The sequence below is a fragment of the Meles meles genome, chromosome 15 (genome assembly GCF_922984935.1).
Source record: "Meles meles chromosome 15, mMelMel3.1 paternal haplotype, whole genome shotgun sequence".
NCBI lineage: Eukaryota > Metazoa > Chordata > Mammalia > Carnivora > Mustelidae > Meles > Meles meles.
The window spans coordinates 58,996,998-59,016,791 of NC_060080.1; the positions used below are offsets into that span (position 1 = coordinate 58,996,998).

General features: G+C 38.1%; 1 protein-coding gene across 6 annotated transcripts in view; it reads left to right on the plus strand.

Moving 5' to 3' along the window:
• Positions 1–4,569: 4,569 nt before the first annotated feature.
• The window catches only part of PELI1 (pellino E3 ubiquitin protein ligase 1), a 92,317-nt gene continuing 77,092 nt past the window's right edge, over positions 4,570–19,794 (plus strand). For all 6 annotated transcript variants that reach the window (XR_006815122.1, XR_006815125.1, XR_006815123.1 and 3 more), the window contains exon 1: positions 4,570–4,896. The gene's annotated coding sequence lies outside the window, so the exon portion shown is untranslated. The remainder of the gene's footprint in view (positions 4,897–19,794) is intronic.

Consider the following 19,794-nt stretch of genomic DNA (forward strand, 5'->3'; position numbering starts at 1 on the left):
TAATGTCTAAATTGGGCTATTTCCACATCATTATGTTGGCTGTTTCAAAGCAATAATATTGACTGAACATTTGTTCTATTCCAAGGACTTTACATGTATTTCCTCTTTCAAGAAAAATTGATTAAGCTAATAATAAGTGATGCTCATACAAAAGATAAACTATTCCCGCAATTTTAGTGACAAGTACACAAACTCCAGAATTATGTTGAAGTTGCTGCCAATGAAACCAAATTTTGAGCGATGTGTGGGTCTACCTGATTTCATGAAGCTACTTTATTTCCTGAAACAGAAGAGCATGTAGCTCTTCTGATTATGTTCAGCTGTACATACATAGAATACAAAATAACAATGCCTATAAATAAGAAAGAAGTTTACTTCTGTCTCACTTAAAAGAGGTGAAGAGATAGAAATTTCCAGAACCCATGTCAGCTCTATGGTTATTAAGGATGCAGATTTCTTCATATTTCTGTTTCTACATTCACACATACTTTTTTTTAAGATTTCATTTTCTCTCCACTGTTGACTTATTAGCTATACCTGTTTTATTTTTGATGGGAGTTCTAAGATTTAGAATGCACATTTTTAATTTATCACACCTGACCTTCAAATAAGAGTACATTTCACATATAATTTAATTCTAACAATATAATTCCATTTCCCCGTTCCATCCTTTGAATTATTATTGTCAAGCATTTTACTTCTACGTATATTATGAACCCTATAAAACATTGTTATATTTTTAAGTAGTAATTATCATTTAAAATTTTTTAAATGGGGGGGGCCTTTTGTATTTACATAGTTACCATTTCCAGAACTCTTCATTCTTTATATAAATCCAAGCTTCTGTGTGTGTATGTGTGTATTTAATGCTGAAAAAGTTGCTTTAACATTTCTTGTGGTGCAGTTCTGCTAGCAACATTCTCTCAGCTTTTGGTTTCTTTAGCTTTCATTTTTGAAAGATATTTTCTCTAGATAGAGGATTCTATGTGATGGACTTTTTTTTCTTTCAGCACTTTTTAAAATCCCCTTTCATTGTCTTTTGACTTGCATAGTTTCTGATCAGGTTTATTGAATTTTTGTCTTTGTTTCTCTATACATAAGGTAACTCTCTTCCCCCCGGCTGCTTTTAACATTTTCTTCTTATCACAAGTTTTCAACAATTTAATGATGATGTCTTTTGTGGTGGTTTTGTGAGTATGTGTGCTGACTCTGCTTAGGGCTCATTGAACTTTTTGAGTCTCTAGGTTTATAATTTTTATCAAATTTTTAGCTATATTACTTCAAAGAATTTTTCTGTCACTCTTCTCAACTTTCTCTCATCTGGAACTCCAGTTGCACAAAAATTAGAATACTTGGTATTATCCTACCAAGATCACTGAGGTTGTTTTCCTTTTTTTAGCTTTTGTTGTCATTTGTTTTAGTTTTTTTCTTCACATGCCAGACTCTACTGCCTTGTCTTCAAGTTTACCAATCTTTTTTCCTGAGCATCCAATCTGCTTGAGTGTGAATCCCACCCAGTGAAATTTTTATGTTCAATGATATTTCATATTCTTATATATTTAATTTCTCCTTCAGTATATGGAGTATATTTATAATAATTTTTAATGTTGTTGACTGCTAATTCTGCCATCTTTGTCATTTCTGTGTTTATGTTGACTGACTTTTCTCCTGGTTATAGATTACATTTTCCTACTTCTTTGTATGTTCCAGTTCTCTTGCTAGTTCCCAGGCATTTTCATGATCTTCCTGCCTACGCCTTACGTGCTGGTGTTCCCCAGGATGCTATTATTGATTCTTCCTTTTCTGCTCTACATACTCCCCCTGGGATTATTTCATCCATTCCCATAATTTTGACTGCCATCTTAATGATGCTATATTCCAATTTTAACTTCTGCTGTCCAGATCTCTCTTCAGAGCACTAGAGTCATATATATATACATATACATATGTATATATGTATGACTGCCTACTCCACTTCTCCACAGAGATGTCCAGAATTATCTCAAACTCAACATATCCAAAGTGAATTCATCAAATTCCCCCTCAAAAGCTGTTCAATCTCCTGTATTCCTTAACTCAGTGAATGGCATCACTAGCTCATAAATCTGTAACTCTATATCCCTATAATAGATATTGTGGATCCCCCCACCCCCCAACCCGTCAGCCTTTGTTCTTCATTTTCTGGGCAATCACCTCAGTTTTCATTGGGATAGCCATACCTTCTCATCACAGCTTGGGGGAATCTGACTCCTTTGGGTCTATGGAAAGGGTATATGTCTTTATCCTTAAATAATTAGCCTCATGTCATCCCCTGGCCATGTACAGACATGTGAATCAATTCTTGAGGCTTCTGGGAAAGGTGTTTTCTCTCCTTCCTAAAAGAGTTTTCAAAAACTACTCTTTTTTTTCTTTTCATGTACCCAGATGATAAAACTTAAAACCATAGGAATTTCATAAAACCACTATCACTTGACCATAGGCTAATACTAAGGAAGGAAAAGCAATGAAACGAGAGAGAAACATGACATCTCTGAACTGTTGAATCATTCAGCTCTGTAGCTTACCTTTTCATTGGACTTTCTATCTAAGACAGGTAATACCGGTTTATTGGTTAAGCCAGTTAGAGCTGGGTTTTTGCTGCTTGCAACCAAAAGCATCATAATTAATAACTTTCCTTCACCTTTCACCCCCAAACATAGGCAATTGTTCACTAGATTCCATTAATTTTCTCTTTTAAATAGTGTCTGATTACCCTCGGTTCTGTCACTAGTGTCATTGTCACTGCCAATGCCTTAGTTCAGGCTCTCCTCTTTCTTTAAATGCATAAAATGCATTTCTAAAATACATATCTTATCAAAATTTCATCTGCTTACAGTCCTGGCATGAGTTTCCATTGCATCTAGAAAAGAGTCCACATTCCTTAGCATATTGTATAAGATTCTTCATGATCTAAGCAGTTTCCCTTACTTTTTCTGTGTCTTCTCTCACCACTCCCTCAAAGCCATTCCATCAACAATGCTGAACTCTTTGCATAATCAAAATACTGAACAGTCTCCTGCCTCCAGCACTTTGCTCTTACTACCTTTCAGCTCCACCCCCAAGGCTCCCACCCACTTCTCTCTTCCCCTCCTCCACCAAAATGCACAAACACGTTGACACTAGTCATCTTCAAGTCTGAATGTTTTGAAAGCATCTCCTGACCTTGCTTGAGTCTGGGGCAGCTGTGTATCAAAGTACCCGGTGTACTTTCCTGTTACAGTATTTATCACATCGAGTCCCTTTACTTACCTGTGTCCTCTGTGCATGACAAGCACTTTCAAAACAAGGAAACTTTCTTTTACATTCTTGTATCTTTACTTCTGAGAACTAATAAAGTGCCTGGAACATAGTATACTCAATAAATGTTTTTTTTGAATGAGTAATTATGTGGTCTACAAGCATAAGGATTTCTGATCTTGAGATTCTATTTGAAAACATCAATTTTTCTTTCACGAAAGGTGTTTCTGATTTATAAGCATTAATCTTTTTCTTCCAGGATATGGGCTTCCGGCTAGGCAGAACAGGAAAACAAAAGAGGTTGCTTGGGACAGGTTGCCTTTAGTCCTGTAGAGATCCAGTAACTGTATCCTGCCTTTCACCACCCTCCTCCACTACCAATTTGCACCTGAGTGCTCGATATGGGTGTAGACTTAGCTGACCAGCCCAGCAGCATGCGTAGACCTTAGTTCAGACTTCTGTTATTGCCAAATGAAAGTTTGCCAATATATGTACAGTAAACAATTTTCAACGTCCCACGTATTGTTTGAATTTATGCATATTTCTCAAAAATCGTAGACTGTAAAATAAACAAATCTGGATTATTTTACACTGAGCAAGTAAAAAAATACCAATCCAATCCTGAACTTTTACCTTTACTGGTCTTAAAGTTTGATGTGACTAATTAAATGAAAAAATTAACTATGGGATACCGACAGTGTTAATAATAGTTTCATCACTCGTTAGGTTACTGGAAGGCAACTACATTTCTACAAGTCTTAGGTAAAACAAAACAAAACAAAACCTTGAACTGAAAGCAGAGAGGATTCGTTTGAGGGAAGGGAAGGAAAATGGTATTTGTGATTCAGAATTTTGAAAGAAAATTAAGCAGCAAGGAAGACCGAAATAGCGACAGGAAGTCAGACTTCACTGGGCACTTGTGAGTGGTGAAGTTAGGAGCTGGGGGTGGAGCAAAGTAGGAAGGACTAGCTGAGGGCGGGATCCCTTACAGCACCTTAAGACAAGAAGGGCCTTGTTCAGCCGGCTGCAGCAAAGAACACGTTCTCTTCCTCGGTGTGTCGGTGACCATAGTAACAGTGGGGGCCGACCCTCTATCCTTGAGCATGCGCAGTGCGAAAGAGCGGGCAGCCTCCTGCACAAGGTTTCCCTCTTTTCTTCAGTCAGAAAACTACAACTCCCAAGAGACCACTCCGCGACGCGTCACCGCCTCCCGCCGTGGCCCTGCCTAGTCCCCTCCCTCCTGCCCCGCCCTCCTGTTAGTCCCCTCCCCTCCCTGGGAGTGTGTGTCAGTGACCCAGAGGCGGTGTGAGGCGGAGGGACCGTCGGGGGGCGCCGCCGCGGCCGCCGCCTCCACCAGCAGCCCTAGCCGTGCCGCGCGTTCGGATTTGCCTCGAGCCCTCCGGGAGCGCACCACAAAGCAGACTCCGCGCTTTTCCCTCCGCCCGCGGCTCCTCAGCACTCGGTTCCGTGGCCAAGTTCCCTCGCGGGGCTTGGCCGGTTGGCGAGGAAGGCGGCGCAGAACGCTGGGCTCTCTGCTCGCGCTCCTCGCGTACGCACACTTCACCCCCTCGCTCCGGCTCTCGGGGCCGTGCTGGGATTGCGGCCACCAGCAATTGTCCGGTGAGTGTGGCCACGGCGCGCCGCGGGAGGGATGGTGACGGGGTCGCAAGGGGTACGGGCAAGGCGGGCGCGTAACTTCCTCGGCGGCTGCTCGGGGCGACGGGCCGGCTCTCCCCACCCGCCTGCGCGCCCCCGCGCTGGAGGCGGCCGAGAGCGGAGTTTGCGGCGCGGACATCCCGCGCCCTCGCAGGAGGAAGCGCCTTTGTCAGGAGCCGGTCCGACGCGCCCTCCCCCTCCGCCCGGGAGTCCCGCGCTCGGCGGCCAAATCCTAGCCCGGCGCTGTGCGCGCGGCCGCAAGCTGCGGGAGGGGAGCTCTGCGGGGGCAGGGAGGAAGAGAGAACTGAAAGAGAAACAAAGGGGGCGGTGGGCTTTTCTTTTGTTTGTGTGAATCTGCTAACTTCTTTCTCCTTCCTTACATAACGCAGACTTCCAAGTTAGTCATTCTTTTTATTGTTGTGATTATTGTCATCTTCTCTGCGTGTCTCTCGCATTTGCTTTCATCTCTGGATCACAGAGCGTTCAAAAACACTAATTAATTACACCTCTGGGGTCCCTACGAAACAAGTTAATATGCCCGTTTTCGTAAGTGGGTACACTGAGGTCCGGAAGAGCTCTCTAATTGATGGATGCTCTTGATCTCCCGCCGCGCCTAATGTCTGAGGACCTGAAAGCATTTATGAGTAAGAACTCGTTCTCCAATGCCCCATGGAAAAGTTAAAGATGCTCATTTTAGTTACAGGTTAACTGAAGTCTAAAAGAAGTCCGGGTAATTGTTAGGTAGTTCAAACAATAATTCTTGAATAGTATTTGAATCTTAAAACATCAAAGGACTCTTGGAAAATGCTGTAAATCATAAACTCGCCTCAGCATCTACTTTTATTTTTGTACACTCAGGTCTCTTATGAGGCAAGAGAGCAATGATGGGGGGCAAGAGGGCAGAGGGTTTGTTTTTTTTTTTAATGTAGATTTGACAGATATTAATCGCTACACACAAGGAAATTTGTCTTGGTTTTAACAGCATCAACAGCCTTCCCATCATGTAGTCGTCAAACAGTATGTTAACAAAAAATTGAGGGAATATTTCATTCATACGGTGCCGATTGTGCCATGGACTGAAGCTTTAAGTGTTTGAAAAGGTCATCTGTTTGTTTTGGTTCAAGGCTGTGTACTTTTCCTCCTCTGCAAAATGTTTTGTTTTGGTAGCAGCTGATCTTTTGTTTCAGAACTGGCTTTGTCTTTTTCTACATTGAATATGTATTATAATTGAGGAGAGATGTAAAGTGCTTTTTTTTGTTTGTTTGCATTGTAGTGTGAATTTAAATTTTTGAATTGTGGAGAAGGTTCAGTCTTTCAGTTCTTCTGTTACAGTTTATGTTTCCTTTAAAACAGGAAATGTTTTCTCAGTGATCAGATTTACATCTCTCAAAATGTCTTTATTGTACAAATATATCATATGAATTCCTTTTGTTTTTTATTCACACCAACAACCTCTTCTGGAGGAAAATGCTTAACTCTGAGGACAAACTTGTTTATTTTGGTAGTTAACCAAACTGAAGGGTACCAAAAATTTAAATTAAGCATCTTTTCTCTTAGTTATTTCCTGAGGTGAATAATGATTAGAACTGTAGTAACAGTGAGTACTTTTACGTATCCTAATTACTCCTAAATTTAACTTTGTGTAATATATTTGTCCCCAAATTTTAGATTCTGGTGGTTCCATCAGAAAAGGAAAGTGAGATGTTTGCTCTTTTCATATTTCTCTGCAGTCCTCTAACCTGCCCCCTTCCTGTAGTATATTTAAAGAGGTCTTGAGTTTAAAAAAACAGTTGGAAATCGAACAGTTAAGTGTATGGAAAGTTGCATGTAGTGAAGTGGTTTTAATGCCTCATCTAATAAATTTGTACCTTTTAAAGGGAAAACTGTCATCTAGGTTTTAATTAATCTATTAGAGGTGCTGTATTGCAATAATGGTAGTATTTATTGACTTAAAGAAGAAGCTAGAAATTGTGTCTTAGTGACAGGTCTGGGGTGAAGGAGGAGAAACTGTGCTCTCCTTAAAATTGTCATTTCAGTAACCTTGCAGTTAGTTGGTTACGTTGAACTTTTTCTGAAAGCTTCTACAAACCAGATTTGCCAGAGGCATTTGTGCTTTAAGGAAGCTACTGACACAACATCTTTACTCAGTCACTGGAGTCCAAAAGCAGGAGCTAGTGTTGACTGGCAAAGGCTGGCATTGCAGGTTTCCTGATGTCTTTGGGGGAACCCTTAAAGAAATGACTGAAAAGCACAGGTCAGGGAACTGAGTCTGGTACCACCGAATGCTAGTCAGGCATGTTTCAAGGGGAAGCCTCTGTAGATTGCTATTTGACTTTGTTTCAGCTTCTTTTCAGATTGCCATAATGTATATTGGCATAATTGTATATTCAGAATTTTGTGATTCAGAATATGCCTTATGGGTAAGATGATAAGGACTATACTGTAGTAATCCTGCTTTGTGAACAACTGTTTACAGACAGAAACTTCTGGGGCTGATAAATATTTTAAGCCCGGACTTAGAATTGAAAACTATCTTTCTAACATTCTCACACACATACATCTTACCACTGCATATCAATATAGATCTATCCTTGTATTTATTAAATTAAAAATATTTGTATGGATTATTTTATTACAGATATTTTACCTGTACAGTATATATTAAAATTTCAAAATGACAGGTATGTGATGGCACTAAGATGGTCCCAGGAGTTTCTTTGGAAAAATCATGTTATTCCAAAAGTTACATTTATGTCATTTAATTAAAAAGAATGAAACAAATTTAAGAGCCAGTAGAAAGGAGTAAGAGGAAAATCAACAGAAAGAAGGAAACCTGATGATGTTTTTAAAGAGTACAATATAAAAGATTCCTGGCAACATTATATAAGGGACAAAATTCTAGCTAAAATCTATAAACAGTGAATTCCACTTAGCACTTTCTGTTTATAGATTTCTAGCCATCTTTTCCAGATTCCTTCTAAATATATTACACAGAAAAAGTAAACAAATCATTCTTTCAAGGGATTTGGGTTGTTGGAGATTTTTTTTTACACATGTGTTAAGGGGGTGGGTGGGTTATTGTTGTTTTTCTTTAAGTTTGACTTCTGCCAGAGAAGATTTCCCCCACAGTAATGTGTGGGAATCTCAAAACAAGAAATATTGGTCACTGAAACTAGACATAATTTCAAGTTATGCTACTAGCTTTTTCTTACATTGTCTTGAAAGACTACTTCTAATTTTCCTTTCAAAGACTGAAAATAATTGCCTAACATATTACAGTTAGTAGGCCCTACATAAGTTCTGTTGTTGTTACTGAATTAATTTGCAAGTAATAAAGAAGCAGCAATGATTTCTTAAGGGAATATCAGGGAATTTGTTTTTTTTTTTTCCTTTTTAAATAGAAATAAGTAATCAAAACATGAATATCTGATTGGAGCCTTTCAATTAGCATAGCTTCCTTCAGAAGTAAACTTAGGAAAAGAGCTTCATCAGGTAATTTAAGAGAAATGAATTGTAAATGAGTCTAAGAAGATGTGATTGTTTTTTCAGAATGTGTAGGCCCTGTTTTAGATTTTTTTTCTTTGCTTCAGTAAACTCTGTTTCAAAGAACAAGAATCTACATAGTATTCCTTGTATTACCCCTATAAGACTTTTTATACACCTCAAAATACTGTTTACAGAAAAATAGAATATGTTGCTATTGCCTGTAAATGGCAAAATCCAGACATTTGTCATTCCCCAGTTAATTTTGACCATTCATGTCATTTAAAAAAAAAGTTCTAAATTCAATACACATGCAATTTACTTCCTTTTCAAAGAATTTATTACTGATTTTTCTTTTATAATGAACCCTTGGGATGTTGCTAATTCTAAAAATATGTGGTACCCCTAGTTTCCCACCATCTTCTGCAGTTTCTTTTCCTATCATTTTTTGGGCTACAATTTACTTTATCCCCTAAACTGTCTAAAATGAGCTAAGAAAAGTTTTCACATACTGAACTAGAAATATAGTCAGTTATTTATGATGCTAAACTTCAGCTAAATTTCATTGTACAGTGTGCATTAAATTTGTTTTGGAGATAGAAGTATGCTTACTTTGAAAGAAGGAAGGTAAAGTAGGGATAACAAATTTCACCTTGGGTACCAAATCTGGCTCCCTGCACAATATTTAGAAAACTGGGAGTCCCAGTTCAGACTCAACAGGAAAGAGTGCTATGATTAGCAATCTCTGCTATTGGGTGGGCAATGGACTTCTGACATGAACGCCAAATATTCATTTGGTATTTATTGGATGTCTTTTATGTATTGGGCCCTGGTCTAGATGCTAATATCACTCACCCAGACTAAAAGTAAAAGCTCTACCTTAATGGTGTTTACATTCTAAACCAAGACACAGGCAATAAAATAAATAAGTAAAATACTTCATGTTTTAAGGAGAAATGGCCTCATTTCTTCTTCTTTTTTTATTTTTTTAAAGATTTTATTTATGTACCTATTTGAGAGTGCTAGAGAGCATGAGCGGGATGGGGGAGGATGGAGGAAGAGGGAGAAGCAGACTCCCTGCTGAGCAGGGAACCCTGATACAAGGCTCAATCCCAGGACCCTGGGACCATGACCCGAGCCTGAGGGAGATGCTTAACTGACTGAGCCACCCATGTGCCCCAAATGACCTCATTTCTTCAAAAAATAAATAATGAGAAATAAGAAATGGAGAGGAAGCTGTAAGATTAAAAGAGACTTCAGAGGCATATCCACCAAATGTATACTATATGGACCTTAGATCCTGCTTTGAGCAAACTAACTATAAAAAGATGTTTGTGAAAATTGGGGAAATTTGGACATTAGATATTTGATTAAAAGGAATTGTTAGTTTTTTGTAGGTGTGATAATGTATTATGGGGGTTATAAATAGTCCTTTTAGAGATCTAATGTATTTATGAATTAAAATACCATGTTTGGATTATTGCTCTAAAATAATTTGGAGGGGCGAGGGGCATAAATGAAACAAGATTGGCCATATATTGAAAGTTGTTGAAGGTAGATGATGGATACCTGAGATTTTTCATAGTCTATTTTTGTGTATGTTTGAAATTTTCTGTAATGAACAGTTTATACACAAACACATACACACACAGAGGGGAGGGGAGGGAGTAAACCTTGCAGATAATCCTGGGGCAGGACACAGGCAAAAAGAACAGCAAGTATGATGGCCCTGAGGTGGAGAATCTTGACTAGAATGCAAGAAACTACAAGAAGACGGGTGTGACTGCGTTAGAGTGAGAGAGTAGCACGAGGTTGGGTAAGAAAGGTAAAGGGAGGGGGCCAGGAGACCAGATGGTATAAGACCTGGTTGGTTATCCATCCTTGCTTTAAAGTAAGGACATTTATTTTATATACTTTACTTTAGTCACCCTGAAAGCTATACACTTATTTCAAAAATACTAGCATTATTCCAAATATTTTTGGAGCTACCTTTTTTTGGTAATTGCCTTCTAAGCCAGTTGAAGAGCCACACACGAAAATAACTCAGTACTTTATATTTGTTTCTTGTTTTTAAGGAAAAAGGGGGTATTAGCCACATGATATCTCATTTCATTTATCAGATATGATTCAGAAAGGATTTTGGACAGAAAGAAAATAGGAAATAACCTCAGGCTGTTTCTAAAATTCACATCTACTCTGAGAAGGCAATTACTATTTCTAAAAATCAGATCTACTTGTAGACTGAAAAGGAATTTTAATAATGTTTTGGACAATTGTAGCATCATTTAGAATAAGGATCTACCTCTGAGAGTGACTAATACGGAAGAGGCTATTACACTCATTGAGATACTTAAGTTTTGTCTAATGCATTAAAACACGTATACACACAAGACCATGCACACTTCTTAATAATTAGGTTCTCAAAACAATCATTGCAGGTAAGTTTCCGTGTTGTGTATTCAAGACTGAAGAGATGGCATTTATAATGTAATGAAGTTGTATTACTTTCTTGTTGCTATGGCATATACTTGGGGAATTGAAAGACTAGCACACGTTTAGTGTTAGAGACTAATCTGATTCTTAAGTCTTATATTCATGCTTTAGTTCTCAGATTAGTAGTTGCTTCCGGAACATGATGCCATAATAAAGAACTGTGTTTAAATCTTTTATTACTGGGGCACCTGGGTGGCTCAGCCGTTAAGCGTCTGTCTTTGGCTCAGGTCATAATCCCAGGGTCCTAGAATCGAGCCCCACATCAGGCTCCCTGCTCAGCAGGAAGCCTGCTTCTCCCTCTTCCACTCCCCTTGCTTGTGTTCCCTCTCTCACTGTGTCCTTCTCTGTCAAATAAATAAATAAAATCTTTTTAAAAAAAATCTTTTATTACTATAGAAAAATTGATCTCATCCTCCAAATGTTTGAAACTCCCTCTCAAAGAAACCCTCCATATATATGGATTTTTAAAGTCTTCCGTTCCTGGGACAATATACATGTGGAGATTACTAACTTTGAATGTCTTTACACTAAATTACTTAAAATTGAGAAAAACCAGGCTTTTTTTTTTTTTTCTTAATAAATTACTTAAAATGATAAATGATTTTCATTCTCTGTAGGGATAAGTTTTCCAACCTGAGAAACTAAACTTATTTCAGTGAATTTTACTGTGTTGATAACATTGAATTTTAAAACAATTTTTATAGTTAATTATGCATAATAGGAGGGCTTTTCTCTTGTATTTTTCATCAATAATATGTAGGATTTAATGAGATAAGTAGACTTTGTGAACTTTTATTATATAATAAATTGCAAGGGCACCTGGCTTCCTTAATCAGTAGAGTATGCACTCTTTATCTCAAGGTTGTGAGTTTGAGACCCATGGTGGGTGTAGAGATTATTTTAAAAAAATAAAATCTTAAAAAAATAGTAACAAAAAAGTTGCATAAAGTGACCACTGAGAATATAAGTAGGTAAACAGTATAAGTATACTTTAAAAAGCTCCCTATTTTAAACATTTTTCAGAAAACTCTTCAATTTCTTTAATTCAATCAGAGTTTTTGGTCCTTTTGGTGTGTATATATGTGTAGGTGTACATATAGATAAATAGAACCTTCCTTCATATACTGTATATATTATCAGGATTTAGATGTTAGGTTGGGTTATTTAATGTATTTTAAACACTAGTCTATTGACATGAAACAGAGCCCATGTTTAATTCCTGGGCTTTCCATTAACTCTGAAGATCTTTACAGGCTATCTTTGATTCACCTGTAAAATACAATAAAAAGAAAAATAGTTTTTCATGATGAACTTTGAAATTCTATGAGGGGAATTTCATGGTATGTGGCTCATCTTAGAAATTGTTTTTAGTCTGTTGATTTGGTAGTAGGATTATGAATCTTTTTCATTTCCATTTTTGTGGAATAAATAACTTACGATGGAGGAGGAAGAGTAAGAGGGGGAGGGGAAGAGAAGGAAGGAAAGAAAAAAATTGACTCTCACAAAATAGTAAACATGTCCATAGATAATTCTTGTAACTTGGATCTACTTAAGTGTCCATGACTTAATGAGCTAAGACTCAAATTTATAAATTAAGTGGAGAATAGTAATAATAATACACCTTCCATTTCAAGAAAAAAAGTTGCTTTGCAAAAGGGACATCTTAAATTTCATATTGGCTTAAACTTTGTCACCATGATAAAGCCTGTATTTATTTTGGGAAATAATAACAATAATGAATTGATAATAATGTTAATAATGATGGTGATGATAATTAACAGTAATAAAGAATTATTTGAAAATTCATACTTGGGGCACCGGGTGGCTCAGTTGGTTAAGTATCCAACTCTTGATTTTGTCTCAGGTCGTGAGTTGAGTTGAGCTCCATGCTCAGCGGGAAGTCTGCTTCTCTCTCTCTCCCTCCCTCCCTCTGTCCCTCTCGCTATTCACCTGCTCGCACGTGCACTTGCACGCACTCTCTCTCTCAAATAAATAAACCTTTTTCAAAAAAAGAAAGTTCACTCTATTAAACTCTGTAGATTTTTATAGCATCAGGTTCCAAGATGTTCTTTTCAACTTGTGCTTTGTAAGATATTAGTATTACACATCTCTGCAGCTCTCACTTCATCTCTCTCTTACTTTCATCTCTTTCTCACTTTGTCACTGGCTCTGTTTATCTTCCTTTGCTTGCTTTAGTGCCCATTGCTTCCATGTTTTCTACAGGTCTGCCATTTTTTATACTTACAGAGTGGGCTTGGAATGAATGAAGAGTGTTAAAGAAGTAACAGGTAGGTGACAAATATAACACTTGTCCTATTTGTGTCTTCCCTACTTAGCTTCTTTTTATCTTTTCTTGCCCCCCTTTTTTGGTGTGTGTTCTAGCAGAGTTAGCATATCCCATCTGCTAGGCACTAAGAGATAACTATGTGACCCAGAGAACACAGTACTTTTTGAACTGAATAATGTAGGAAATAGTAGTACACTCATTGAACTGAAAGCCTCATGAGTTAATTCTGCATCCATCCAGAACCTATACCTAACTAGCAAAGAATTTTTTTAAAGATTTTATTTATTTATTTGACAGACAGAGATCACAAATAAGCAGAGAGGCAGACAGAGATAGAGGAGGAAGCAGGCTCCCCACTGAGCAGGGAGCCCGATGTGGGGCTCGATCTGAGGACCCTGGGATCATGACCTGAGCCAGAGGCAGAGGCTTTAACCCACTGAACTACCCAGGCGCTCCTAAACTAGCAAAATTTCATAGAATTAGCAACCTAGTAGAATTTCAAAGGCTATTTTCAGCTCTTGGTGCATGTTGTCTTTTCCAAAAACATCAGTCAGGGACTTCATCATCACTGTAATAATAAATGGCCTTGGAAAAAAACTGTGTCTGGACTTCTGATAAGGTGCTTTTTGACAATGAAAAGGAAAGGATAAGAAAATCAGTAATGTGGTAAAGAAGTTTATAACTTCTCCATCCTTGCGTGTAATAAATTACAAGGTGATTGGCCCTGATTTTTGGCTAGTTAGATGCTCATTGTAGTGTTCAACATGTCAGTTGGCTTAATCCTTAGAAGGCCTCATAAAGTTTAATTTTATTTTTTAACAATAAGTAAAAACAACTGGAGGCGATTTATTGGTTCCTCAAAACCTTAGTATTGGACAGACTTCATGTATCTGAAAGCTTTTTAAATTACTTACTGCTTTACTCTAATTTTTGTTTAAAATGGGATGATTCAGCCTCTGAGCTAAGTCCTATCAGTTCACCAAAGGAGCAATAAATTTTGAGTTAGGCCCTTAAACTGTTCAACCTAGAATCATGTCTGTGACTTCAGTGACACCAGACCTTTTTTTTTATTTTCATCACTGATACTTAGTTAACAAAAAGAAAGTCACAACTTGATGGTTGTGTCTCTTTTAGAAATGGTATACCAGTTTATTTGTATATAGTTCACCTCTTAAAGACCAGTCTTTAAAGGCTTTAGCCAGAATCTGCCTCCTTAAGCTATCTGTAAAATGGCTTCCAAAAAGGATTTGCTAGATTTCAGGACTGAGTAGGTTGTTAATGATTCAGTATGCCCCCTCATTCTCCTCCTACTTCTTAAATTGAAAGCTCCTTCATAGCATCTAGGTGCTCTGAGTCATCATGGCCAAACTCTAAAGAATTTTAACATGGAAAAACTCACCATGATGTAAAATTGTCAGAAAATATGACAGAGTCATATTTCTGAGTCAGAAATCATTCACTGATCACTATGATACAACCTAGAGATTGTAGGCTTCATATAAATATTTGAATGTACTAACATGTAAGTCGTTGTTATAGGACTTATAAATCATGAGGACTTGTTTATTCTCAGTTAAATTTTAATTGGCTTGATTTTTGCTATACACAAAAAGGATTTTCTCTTTTATTGAATAAATGTATCAGGAAAAGCAGGTGGATTCTGGATAAAAACCAGTATACCAGCAGTCAAGAGACTTGGAGTTCTTGTCCATTTATTTGGTGTATGACTCATATTGCATTTAACCTCTTTAGGCCTTAGTTTCCTTATCTTTACAAGGTTAACAACTCTATGGTAGCCCTCTTTGGGACCAACCCATGGCAGATATAACTTAATAGCTGACCCCAAATCAGCTCATACTCCCTTTTTGGTACTGTATTGTCAGCAGCTAGATAGTTGGCAGTCTAGATGAAATCTGCCACCTCAACCTTGTAAGGTGTCTACTAACTCCATGATTCTAAATGACTTGCCAATAGAAAGTCTTTTTCTTAGTCTTTACTGTTTTTTCACGTTAAATGATCGGAGTTGAAACTTACTCTGTGAATTAAGAATTCTTTGTAGTTCTGACTACATGGCTGTAGTCTGGATAGCATGTATGTGTTTCATTTAGGACTATAGACTGAACGTTTGTATCTCCCCAAAATTCACGTGTTGAAACCTAATCCTTAATACGATGATGTATTTGGAGGTAGGACTTTGGGACAGGGTTAGGTAATGAGGGGCACCTGGGTGGCTCAGTGGGTTAAAGCCTCTGCCTTTGGCTCTGGTCATGATCCCAGGGTCCTGGGATCGAGCCCGGCATCGGGCTCTCTGTTCAGCGGGGAGCCTGCTTCCCCTCTCTCTCTGCCTACCTGTGATCTCTCTGTCTGTCAAGTAAATAAATAAAATCTTTGAAGGATTAGGTCATGAGGGCAGAGATTTCATCAATGAGATTAGTGATCTTATAAAAGAACTCAGATATCCCTCACTCCTTCTGTCAATCTGAGGACACAGTAAAAAAAGATGACCATCTTTGAACCAGGAAGCAGGCCCCTCTCCAGACACCTAATCTGCTAGTTTTGATCTTGGACTTCCCAGTCTCTGGTACTGTGAGGAATAAATCTATTGTTTATAAGCCATCCATTCTGTGGTATTCTGTTAGAGCAACTCAAATGGCTAAGGTATATTGTGATGTTAAAAACAGGGGTGCCCGGCTGGCTCAGTGGGTTAAAGCCTCTGCTTTAACCTAAAGCCTTCGGCTCAGGTCATAATCCTAGGGTTCTGGGATCCAGCCCCAAGCCCCGCATCTCTGCTGAGCACGGAGCCTGTTTCCCCACCTCTCTCTCTCTCTCTGCCTGCCTCTCCACCTACTTGTGATGTCTGTCTGTCAAATAAATAAATAAAATCTTAAAAAAAAAAAAAAAATTGGTGGGGGCACCCAGGTGCCTCAGTCAGTTAAGTGTCTGACTCTTGGTTTCAGCTCAGGTCATGATCTCAGGATTCGAAGATCTAGCCCAAAGTTGGTTCCACGATCAGCAGTGAATCTTCTTCTTTCCCTTTCCCTCTGACTTCCCACCGCTCTCTCTCTCTCCCACTACCCCCATCTCTAAAATAAAAAAGTAAGTCTTTAAAAAAAAAAAAAATTGGAGAAAATTCATGGGAACACTTAAAATTCCAAGTGAAGTGAAAACATTCAAAAGGTTTGGTGAAGACTTGTTTTAAACTCATTTCAACTCCTAAATGTTGTGATGGCAAAACTGCAGGTTAGTGAGGTTCAATGTGATGTGTCTGTTTGAAAGGTACATAGTGAATCAGAATTAATACTAGCCTGAGAGGCAAAAGGCCTGACTTCTAGCTCTGCAAACTGTTTTCTAGCCTGGTTAGTGTATTCATCTATGTAATGGTATCAGACCATTGCTTCTCAGGCATTAATGTGTTATGCAAGTTATCTGGGGGTCATATTAAGATGCATTTTCCGATTCTATAAGTCTGGATGAGCCTTGAGAGCCTACATTTTTAACAAGCTACCAAATGTGTTGATGCTGTATACCATGGAACATATTTTATAAAACTATTATGACAGTTTGATGTTCTTCTGGCTGGGTCTTTAAATATTAACTCTACTTCTTTTTCTCCAACTCCTTCACATGAAATTTTATTAAACTTGTTTTTGAAGCCTCATTTCTCTAGGTTCATTCCCCTTTTTCTCAGTCTGATAGCTCCTTTAATTTTGTTGTTTTTCCCTTCCCAGAACCGACTTCATAGGTGGTTAATTCAAGTTACAAGTAAGGTAGTATACAGAAAGAGGCTTTGATATAAAGAAAACTGGATTTAAATCCTTCTGCCACTGATTAACAGCTCTGCTGCCTTGGGCAGTTGACTTAGTTTACTTAACCTCTCAAAGCTTTGAATACCTTCTTAATAGGGTTGTTGTAAGGAACAGAAATACATAAAACCCTCAGCACAATGTCAGGCATGATGTAGGTCATCAAAAACTGGAAGCTGTTTTTATTCCTCCCGATATCTTGATTTGTAGAGGTGGAAGAAGAGAGGAAAAGATCTGTTCCCCAACTCAGGACCTCCCTCCTGTGTGCCACATTTAAATTTTCAGCTGCCTACTAGACCTATTAATCCAAATTCTTCAAACTTACCATTGTCAAGAAGATCTCTTCATTCTTTCAGTATCTGTTCTATCTCCTTCAATCCTGATGGAAGTTAAGGTTTCACTCTATAAATGCCCAAGCCAGGAATTTGTCAGTTTCACCTTGGTTTCTCAAGTACTGCTTTTCTCTTTCCTCAATGCCACATTCCCCTTTGCCTGGGCTCTCTATCCTTTCACCTGGGCTCTTTTTATCTGATCTTATCTTGTTGGTTCTAGTCTCCTCCTGTTTTTCACACCCTCTTCCTCTTCACACATCCTCCATAGTGCTTTCAAAGTTATTTTCCTAGAAATTTTTTTTCTTACGAGTATTTCTTAAACACTTTACTATGTAGAAGGCAATGTTCAGGCATTGAATATATGGTGAGAGAACAGAATGAGACAGTTCCTAATGAAAAATCACAGACTAGGAAGGGCAGTAGATATTAAAAACAAGTAATATACAAGTAAATACAGAACAGGGTGCTGAGAGAGATTAACAGGAAGGCACCTGTGTTATATTGTATATTGGATGGTCAGAGAACACTTTCTAAGGAATTAACATTTAAGTTGCTATCTCAAGAATGAGGAGCCAGCTAGGCAAACAACAGGGAATGTTGCTTCAGGCTGAGGGTATAGCATGAGCAAAGATGCTGAGTATGTTTTAAAAGTGATATGGTAGGGCGTTGTTGTAGACAGAATATAGAAAATGAGGAAGAAGGGGTTATTAATGACTTTCAGGTTTTTGCTGTGAGCAATTACTAGATTAATAGTGGTTCCATTTACTGAAATGGATAGGATAGGTTAGGGCAGGGGGTAGAATCATGACTCTAGTTTGTCAGGTTTGAGAGTCTGAAAAAAATATAGTCATGTCAGTCCATTCTGGTTCTCCAGTTAAGCATCTGACTCTTGGTTTCAGCTTGGTTGCAATCTCAGGGTAGTGAAATCAAGCCCCATGTTGGGGTGGAGTCTGCTTAAGACTCTTTCCCCTTCTCCCTCTGCCTTCCCCAGACCTCTGCCCCCAGCTTATGTATAAGCATGCACGTACTCCCTTTCTCTCTCAAATAAATAAATAAATCTTAAAAAAATGCCAAATTCTGTCTTGGTTTATAAAGTCCTTAAATTGTTGACCCTCATCTACCTTTAGCTTCTCTCTTACTTTCCTTCATTACTGTGCATGAGTCATAATGAAATTCTCATTGTTCTCAAAAATGTTTTGAACCTTTGCATATGTTATTGCATAGAATAAACATCTTTGGCTGATACCTTTTCATCCTTCAAAGCCAATCTTCAATATTACTCTTTTATATAATTTTCTCCAAGTTCTCCATGTTTAGTTTAGGGTCTCAGGCTTTTTTACTTTTTATTGTCATTTGGTTAATATTTGTTTAATACCTCTGCTATAGCACTGATCACATTGTATTAGAATTTCTCTTTTGACATGTCTAGACACATTTTACTAAACCATGAGCTATGTGGATCCAGAGATCTAAGCTTACTGCTTTTGTGTTCCTGGGGTCTAGTGCATAGGAGCTCCTCAAAATGAATGAGTGGGTATATTTCTTATACAAAGCAGTCTGACCATACCCCCTGAACTGGGATGAGTATTCTTTGCTTCCATGGGGTGCAGACACTACTTTTACCATATTACATTGACTTTAATTGTTTTACATACATTTCTTAAGGACAAGAACTGAGTCTTGGTTTTCCTTGTTTACCTAGTGCCCAATACTGTGCTTAATGTGCAATGAGGAAAATTATAGTAGGCTTATAGTTTCCTGGCAGAATATTTCACCAATATAGCCTTCCTTGGATGGGCATTATGGGCGCTGGAGTTAGGAAGAAGGGAGACCCAATATAATTATCAGCGTATCTCAAATGTTTGCTTGCTGTTTTTGATAAAGAGATGTGTAAGTGTGTTTAAAATAAATCCCATTGTTCCTTTGAAATGGCTGTGAAGATCATTTACTGTCTCCCTGCTGTATCAGTGATACTTTTTTTTCCCAGTATTTATCTTACTTGACCTCTCAGCAACATTTGACATTGCTGGCTACTTCCTACTTTTTGAAGCATTCTTCACTTCCAGGATGCCATACACCATAGACCAGTACTTTGATGCTGTCGCTTTTTAAAATCTCTTTTAGGAGGTGCTACTGTTCTTTCAGATTCCTAAATTTTTTTAACTCCTTAAGGCTTAATCTTGGGCTTTCTTCTCATACTGTATACTCATTGTCTAGGTAATTTCATTTGTATGTTGAAGGTTTTCAGGTTTGTATTTCCAGCCCAAGCTCCAGACCTGTATGTATAATTGCCTCTAATGCTCCATGGATGTCTCAAAGGTACCTCAAATTCCCATGCTCAAAGTCAAACTTATGGGAGCCTCAGCAGTACCTGGCTATAAAAGTTGTTGAAGAGTGATTTATTACCCTTCATAAAAATTAATTTCCAGGGTTGTCCTTCTCCCCCACCAAATTCTCTTTAGCA